At 45.0% G+C, this 8,662-nt stretch overlaps 1 long non-coding RNA gene across 1 annotated transcript; it reads right to left on the bottom strand.

Annotated features, from left to right (window-relative positions):
* Nucleotides 1-257: 257 nt before the first annotated feature.
* Nucleotides 258-4,534, bottom strand: LOC138849113 (uncharacterized). Its single transcript, XR_011387532.1, has 3 exons — nucleotides 4,125-4,534; nucleotides 783-954; nucleotides 258-609 (listed from the first exon to the last, which is right to left on the bottom strand). It is a non-coding gene; the product is annotated as an uncharacterized lncRNA (long non-coding RNA).
* Between the last annotated feature and the right edge of the window lie 4,128 nt (nucleotides 4,535-8,662).

Here is an 8,662-nt window from a genome sequence, read left to right as displayed (position 1 = left end):
GGCTTTGGAGTCAAAGGAACTTGGGCCCCAATCATGGTACTGCCAGTCTCTGCCAGGGTCACACTGGGGAAATGTAGTCACCTTTTAAGCAGGGATGGGGAACGTCTAACTGGTTGGCTGTATAAAGCCTGCAAAGTCATTGGGTCTGGCCCTGCCCAGGAAACCTCAGATGAGGGCTCAAAACTCAATATATCCATAGCAGGCTAATTATATTTTTTGATTTCCTTAAAGATTTATTTATTTATTTAAAAGTCAGAATTACATACCAAGAGGGAGGAACACAGGGAGGGAAGGAGGGAGGGGGAGAGGGAGGGGGGTGGGGAGAGATCTTCCGTCTTCTGTTTTACTCCCCAAATGGCTGCAACAGCCAGGAGCCTGGGAATTCTATTGGAGTCTCCCGCATGGGTACAGGGCCATCTTCTTCTGCTTTCTCAGGTGCTGTAGTAGGGAGCTGGATTGGAAGTGGAGCTGGTAGCACTCGAATCATTGCCTATATGGGATGCCTGTGTTGCAGGCAGTGACTTAACCAACTGCACCACAATGCCGACCCTGCTCACATACTCTTTTGCAGTAAACTTTCGTAGTCAGTAGAGGTGCATTCTAAAAGAACTATAAAAAGTACGATATGGTATAGTAAATACATAAAGCAACCACATAGTTTTTTATTATCATAAATCCTGTACTTTTATTATTGTAGTTATTATAGACTTATTGTAGGCACCCCAGAAGATCTGGCTGCACCAGCATTGCCCATGTGAGTGATGTGTAGTGCTAAGCATTACCATGGCCATGATGTCACTAGGAGAGAGGAAGCTTTCAATTCTATTAGATTCTTGCAGGACCACTGTAATGTGTGCTGTCTGGCTTTGATGGAAAGTTGGTTCGTGGTCTTATGATGCCTTAGCCCCATGTGAGGTGCAGGCAAGAGCTTCATTAGTGATTATTTTCTTTGTTCTGTAGGTAAAAGGAGAAGAGCATAAGAAAAAACTTATTATTTGATACTTTATTTTTCCATGCTAATGTGATATTAATACAGAGAACAGATTCAATATAGTCTATAGATACATTTCTTTTTTTTTTTCACTTGAAATGCAGTATTTATTTTAAATAGCCAGGCACCCTGGCATTGGGTGCATATACATTTACTATACTCACATCTTCCTGTTGAATTGATCCCTTAATAATTATTTAATGCCCTTCTTTGTCTCTTTTAACAGTTTTTGTGTTAAAGACTATTTTGTCTGATATTAGGATGGGCACTCATTAGAATGGAATATCTTTTTCCATTCTTTCGCTTCCAATCTGTGTGTATCTTTGTTGATGATGTGTGTTTCTTGCAGGCAGAAAGTAGATGAGGCTTCTGTTTCATCCATTCAGTCTGTATCTTTTAATTGGAGAATTTAGGCCATTTAGATTATTATTGATAAGTAATGACTTAGTCCTGCCATTTTCCACAAATATTTCTATTGATTGTCTTGAATTTCCTTTGTATTTTTACTAGATTTTCTGCCTTCATACTTTTTCATAATTGTGACTATCTCTGTTTCTGTGTGTAGTACATTCTTTTTTATTTTTAAAGATTTTTTATTTATTTAAAAGCTAGAGTTACAGACAGTGAGAGGGACAGAGAGAGATTTTCCATCCACTGGTTCACTCCCCAAATGGCCACATTGGCTGGAGCTGAGCCAATCCAAAGCCAGGAGCCAGAAGCTTCTTCTGGATCTCCCACATGGGTGCAGGGGCCCAAGGACTTGGGCCATTTTCTACTGCTTTCCCAGGCTATGGTAGAGAGCTGGATGGGAAGTGGAGCAGCTGGGTCTCGAACCCGTGCCCATATGGGATGCTGGCATTGCAAGCAGTGGCTTTACCTGCTATGCCACAGTACCAGACCCCATACATTTCGTAATTACAACTTTAGGAACATGGTGATTCTACCCACCATACCCTGCCCTCCCACACACACTCCAACCCCTCTTTCTCCTTCCTCTTCTAGTCTCACTGTTTTTTTTTTTACTAACATCTATTTCCAATTAACTTTATACACATATGATTAGCTCTATGTTAAGAGTTCAACTAATAGTATATGAAAAAAAAAACTGTTCCTCAACAGTCTAGACAAGGGCTGTTCAAAGTCATTGCTTCTCAAGGTGTCAATTTCACTTCTAAACATTGTCTTTTAGGTGCTCTATTATTTATCAAATGTCAGAGAGAATATATGGTATTTGTCTCTTTGGGACTGGCTTATTTCATTAAGAATGATGTTTTCCAGTTTCATCCATTTATTGCAAATGATTGGATTTTTTTTTACCACTGTGTAGTATTCCACATAGATATAATTCTAAAGAATATAATGATATCCCTAGCCCCCATCTCTCTCCTTTTCCCCCTTCTCTTTTTTCCCTGCATATCCCCCTTTCTTTCTTAGTTTTTGAGCTAATCTACATTACATTCAAGGGCTTAATGCTCCACTAAATAAAAAGTTCAACAAATAAAAAGTAAAAAAGTGCTAGTTCAGCGGGGGAATATAGCCAACGGCTATAAACAGTAATCAGATGGAAAGATGTCCATGTCACTCATTTACAGTAAATTTTAAAATATTTCCAGAGTATTAAAACTATAGTAGTATCACATTCTTAACAATCGGTTTGACAAAGATGTAAAACTATGCTTGGCAAAACTTTATCAGGGCTGGCGCCATGGCTCACTTGGCTAATCCTCCGCCTGTGGCGCCGGCACACCGGGTTCTAGTCCCAATTGGGGAGCTGGGTTCTCTCCCGGTTGCTCCTCTTCCAGTCTAGCTCTCTGCTGTGGCCCGGGAAGGCAGTGGAGGATGGCCCAAGTCCTTGGGCCCTGCACCCGCATGGGAGACTAGGAGGAAGCACCTGGCTCCTGGCTTCGGATTGGCGTAGTGCGCTGGCCGTAGTGGCCATCTCTCACTGTCTAACTCCAGCTGTCTAAAAAATAAAAAAAAACTTTACCAGGCACATGAAAGGTAAAATTGGCTGAATCAGAGGCCAAGAAAGCAGAGGGTTGCTTCCCTTGTACCACTGAAATCTTTATTTCCCACTCTCCCTCCTGTCTGGCAGCTCACGACACCTGGAGGGATGTTACTAACAGTGCCAGCTGTGTATGTTTCCATTTTTGATGTGCAAATTACCACACATTTAGTGGCTTACGCTAACATGAATCTATTATCTGACGGGTTTGTGTGTCTGAGGGTTGACACAGGTCTCCCGGTGCTAACGTTAAGTTGTTAACAGGGCTGTGTTCCTTTCTGGAGGCTCTGGAAGGGAATCTGCACCCTTGCCCTGTTAGGCTGCTCACATCTCTTGATTTGTAGCCCCTTGCTTGTCTTGTCAGCCGACCGTGGTGGGTCAAGTCCTCCTCACGCTGCTCTTCCCTTAGCCAGGACTCAAATCAAGCACTCCCAATATGGGCTGCAGGTGTCCTAAGTGGTGTTAGCCACTTCACCAAATGCCTGCCCCTGTCTTCCGCTTTTGGGGACTCATATAATTGAGTATAATTAAACCTCACACATGGAAAGTCCTTTTGCAATACAAGGAGATACACCTACATGTACATACATGTATGCATGTGCATCTGTACCTATGTTATTATTTTTTTTTTTTTTGACAGGCAGAGTTAGACAGTGAGAAAGAGAGAGACAGAAAGGTCTTCCTTCCGTTGGTTCACTCCCCAAATGGCCACGCTGCGCCAATCCGAAGCCAGGAGCCAGGTGCTTCCTCCTGGTCTCCCATGCGGGTGCAGGGCCCAGGGATTTGGGCCATCCTCCACTGCCCTCCCAGGCCACAGCAGAGAGCTGGCCTGGAAGAGGGGCAACCGGGACTAGAACCTGGGGTGCCAGCGCCGCAGGCGGAGGATTAGCCTAGTGAGCCGAGGCGCCAACCCCTATATGTTAATTTAACTTGGGAGTGGTATCCAGGGATCCACACTGAACTGATAGGTTCATGCAACACTCTCACTAGAGAAATTTCAAATAAGAGTAATTTTATTATTTTCCCCAATTAAACAACCAAATCATTGACATACTTAACACATCCATTTTAAATAATGCTTGAAAGACACACTAAATGGCCACTCCTAATACACTGTAGTACACTCACAATAGTTTGTCTTTTTTCTGTAGGATTTCACGGCAGAAGGTAGAAACACCTGTTATGCAATGGCCCTCCGTGCTGTAGGCATAGGCACACTTCCTTGTATCCTTTCATCACTCAGCTTCCAGAGTACTCACGCTTGGGCTGTTGTTTTAAACTGCAGGACAGAAAACGCTTCTCACTGGTGTTGTACGCGACGGGTACTGGGTAACTGCAGCTGCAGAGCGAGATTGCTTGGCGGACAGAACCAGAACCGGGGAAGGCTCCATCAGGGGACTGAAGACATCTGCCCAATGCTTGCTTTTGTTTCAGATTGTGAGCGTTCTCCTTCAAGCGCTTTTGCCAAACGTCATAGGACTTCCTGCTGTTTTGAAGGTGGCAACAACCTGATTCACGGAGAACAGGAAGAGGGAGTGAGGTGGAGGTTCTGGGAAAGGCAGATGTGAGTAAGCTTTAACTGAGCCCACATCTTTTCCTCATGCACCATTCTTTCATTATGCAAATAGAATGGAATAAAAGAAGGGTGTTGTCAGCTCCTTTTTCCAGTCTGTACCTGGAGTACTTTTTTCCCAAAGGTGATACACTTGAGTTCATATTTTTTTCCAATATTCTATACAGATTTTGTGCTAAAGAAGCCATGCCTTTACATCTTGACTGGCTAGAGATGATGGACGGTCTGTAAGTGAAGAACTGAGTGAGGAGTGGAGGGAAATCAGATGAGGTCAAGTTAAACCCCTACATCAGAGAAAGGGATACCATAATGAATAAATCTTATTTCTTACTTGTCTTACCTACTACTTATCTGGCAGATCAGACTGATCTGTGTCTTTAGCCTTACAAGGGTACTTGGGGGTTGTGGCCACTTGAATTTACAAGTGCAACTTTCTTACACTAATTTCTAAAGGGCTCAGCCTGGGTTTGCTGTCCCGAACATATCCAGTAACACAGAGGTCTTTGGGTGCCCAACTCTTCCACAGCTAGCCCCTAGATCTCAAGTGCACCTGTGGGCAGTGGAGCCCCAGGCTTTATCTTGTACCATTCTGGGGGAGGTAAGCATGTGAGTGTCGAAGGCTTTATTGTGTGAGAACAGAAGCTAGGACGAAGATCAATACAGATGGCTCCTGGATTTTCCTGCCGGGGACCATCCTCAGCTGATGACCGTCTTAAAATGTTCCTATTCAAGAAGACTTGTGGTTTTATCATTTCAGTCTGGAATCATCCCAGGAAGCCCCATGAACTGCAATGCTTGAGTTTGTCACCTTTCAAATCACTTCCCTCCTACAGTGCCTCAACCTCTCCATATGGGTAAGGCGGTAGGGCGGGTGTGGACCAGATGGATTTCAACACAGGTGAGGTGCAAGTCCAGAGGCTCAGGATTTCTCATGTAAATGATATACTAGAACTAAGACTGGAGAAATTGGGAGGGGAGGATGGGCCGTCTGTGCACTTGATTTCAAATACAGCCAGTTTGTAGAGAACCTATACACCGAAGCTTTAAGTACCAGGGTCATTAGTTCAGTCATGCAGTCATTCAAAAAATATTTATTGAGCCCTGACCTGGGGTCAGTTTTAAGTATACAGGGATGAAACAGATAGAAATTTCTTGGAAGTTTACATTCGAGTGAGAGGAGACAGACGGAGCCCAAGGAAGTAAATATCAGGGTGAAGTGATACAGGCTGGGCAAGGGGAGGCTGAGCGGACACTGGAATGTTAAGAAGACACCAGTGTTTGTGTGAAACATTGATAGAATGTTCCAGGAAGGGGGAAGAGCAAGTACAATGTCCCTGGTCCAGGAATAAGCAGGGTGGTCTTGAGCAACAGAATCCTGAGGCCGGGCTTCATTTTGTTCTTAAATTGTGGGAAGATTGGCCGGCGCCGTGGCTCACTAGGCTAATCCTCCGCCTTGTGGCGCTGGCACACCGGGTTCTAGTCCCAGTCGGGGCACCGGATTCTGTCCCGGTTGCCCCTCTTCCAGGCCAGCTCTCTGCTGTGGCCAGGGAGTGCAGTGGAGGATGGCCCAAGTGCTTGGGCCCTGCACCCCATGGGAGACCAGGAGAAGCACCTGGCTCCTGCCTTCGGATCAGCGCAGTGCGCCGGCTGCAGCATGCTGGCTGCGGCGGCCATTGGAGGGTGAACCAATGGCAAAGGAAGACCTTTCTCTCTGTCTCTCTCTCTCACTGTCCACTCTGCCTGTAAAAAAAAAAAAAAAAATTGTGGGAAGATATGTATCACAGAAGGTGAACAACTTTAGCCCCTTTTGAGTGTATGTTTGCAGTGGCACTAAGTGTACTCATGTTTTTGAGAACCACTGTCCATCTCCAAAACGTGTTCATCACCTCACAGAGAAACTGCCATTTGTCCTGTTGTGTCCGGGTTATTTCGCTTGTTTTCAAGGCTCATCCCATCGTAGGAAGCTTCAGAGTTTCATGCCTTTTGCAAGCTGGACATCGTGTGGCTGGATGTAGATGCCACGTTTAGTATATCCATTTATCCTGTAATAGATATCTGGGTTATTTCTTCCTTCTGGCTGTCTTGAACAAGGCTGCTATGCACATTAGCACTAAGATTCAACCTTAATCTGTTAGCATCAGGGCTCCATTGTATTCTTGACACACATGTGTATGTGATTAAAACAATGCAAATCTTGTTTTTTTATTTTAAAAAAGTGGCAAAGTGACTTAAATGACACAGTGTCCACATCCTTTAGATTGCTAGTTTATATGGTTATTTCACCAGCTCTATTTTTGGTTGAGTTAGTAACAATACACACTTCTGCATAACGACTAGATGTCATTATAAAGAATATTTAGTGAGTCTAGAGGTTGCATTTTGAGATCTTTATAGTTATTTCCTTTCTTGGAAGGTTTCATGTAAAGTGTATGATAAAATTAGACATTCAAAAGTGTATAATGTAAAGAAATATGCAGACATGACTTGGTCTCCAAACTTCCCCATTGCTCAGGCTGGAATGTTCTTGAGTGACAGCAGGGGCTCTGCTGGCATAGCTGAGGCGATGTACCACCAGCCATGCTTCCTCTGAACCGACTGTGTTCCGACAGCGGGACACCCACACCTGACAGCGAGCAGAGAGTACAACACCCATTTCACCCTACGTGCATGGATGGTGTTTCAAGACGTCCCTCTGCAAACAAGTTTAAGTGCCCATCTGACATTTATGGAGTCAATGTGGCTTTCAAAGGAACTGGGTGATTCACTCCCAGGCTCTTAAAAAACACCTTGTGAAACCTTAGATTCATGAGCTATCAGAGTAATTCAGTCTGGAGCGGAAGACTTTAGTGCAGGGATAAATCAACCTATTGTTTCAAAATCTTGATTGAAATTTTTTTTTAAATCCTTTAAAATTCATAACTAAATCCATACAGAAACAGGTAGCAATGGAGCCTTTCAGAATGTTCTCTGTCAGTTTTGGTGAGACTTCACAAATGAGTTATAGAATTTTCTAGAACCAAAATCCCTACACTCTTGGCATCCTTGGCTACTAGGGACTGTGGCAGGTTCACTCTTGTTTATGTTGTTGTCTGTCACCACCCAGGAACTCCAGACACAAACATGCACTCAAGGGTCTGCTGGGCAGAGACATGTGGCTGAGCTAGCTGAGAAGGCATCATGGGGTTGGGAGACCTTGTGGCCATCATCCTCATCCCCCCAGAACAGCGGCTCCTCCTGAACTCGGGGCCTGGCTGTGATCTTTTGGAGGTGGCTTTCATGGTTTATTCTGTGGGCAGGAACCGGCACTGTGGCACAGTGGGTTAACACCCTGGCCTGAAGTGCCGGCATCCCACATGGGCGCAAGTTCGAGACCCAGCTGCTCCACTTCCTGTCCAGCTCTCTGCTATGGCCCGGGAAAGCAGTCGAAAATGGCCCAAGTCCTTGGGCCCCTGCACCCACATGGGAGACCAGGAAGAATCTCCTGGCTCCTGGCTTCAGATTGACACAGCTCTGGCTGTTGCGGCCATCTGGGGAATGAACCATCGGATGGAAGACTCTCTCTCTCTCTCTCTCTCTCTCTCTCTACCTCTATCTCTACCTCTCCTCTCTCTGTGTAACTCTGACTTTCAAATAAATAAATAAATAAATAAATAAATCTTATTCTGTGGAGTGGGAGACACAAAGGAGGAAGGGCAAGTTGAAGTAAGTCTGCATTATGGCTCCCCACAAGGACAGATGTGGGTTTCCCCTTTGCCTTTTCCCACTCACGTCTCAGAGAACAATATCTGTGGCTTCAGCAGCTTCCAGCTTCCGAGCCCTAACCAGGAGCATTGCTTCCTCCACCTGTTATCCATTCTTGTGGTTTCTCTGGCCCCCGAAAGCCACAGCACTCACCACTCCAGGTGACTGGAGTTTCTTCTCCTATCCCTAAGTTCCCACATCAGCCTACAGATTCCATCAGGATCAGCCTCGAATTTGCCAGATGGTCACCACACCATCGCTTCACCCTGAGACATCTGCAGAGAGCAGCTCTGTGCTGTGCTTCCCTCCTGGGGGTCAGGATTCGGGAAGGATGTCTGTTTGTCTCGGTGGT

This window comes from Oryctolagus cuniculus, chromosome 3 (genome assembly GCF_964237555.1).
Source record: "Oryctolagus cuniculus chromosome 3, mOryCun1.1, whole genome shotgun sequence".
In the NCBI taxonomy this organism is placed as follows: Eukaryota; Metazoa; Chordata; class Mammalia; order Lagomorpha; family Leporidae; genus Oryctolagus; species Oryctolagus cuniculus.
This window is presented reverse-complemented; position numbering and strand designations above follow the sequence as displayed.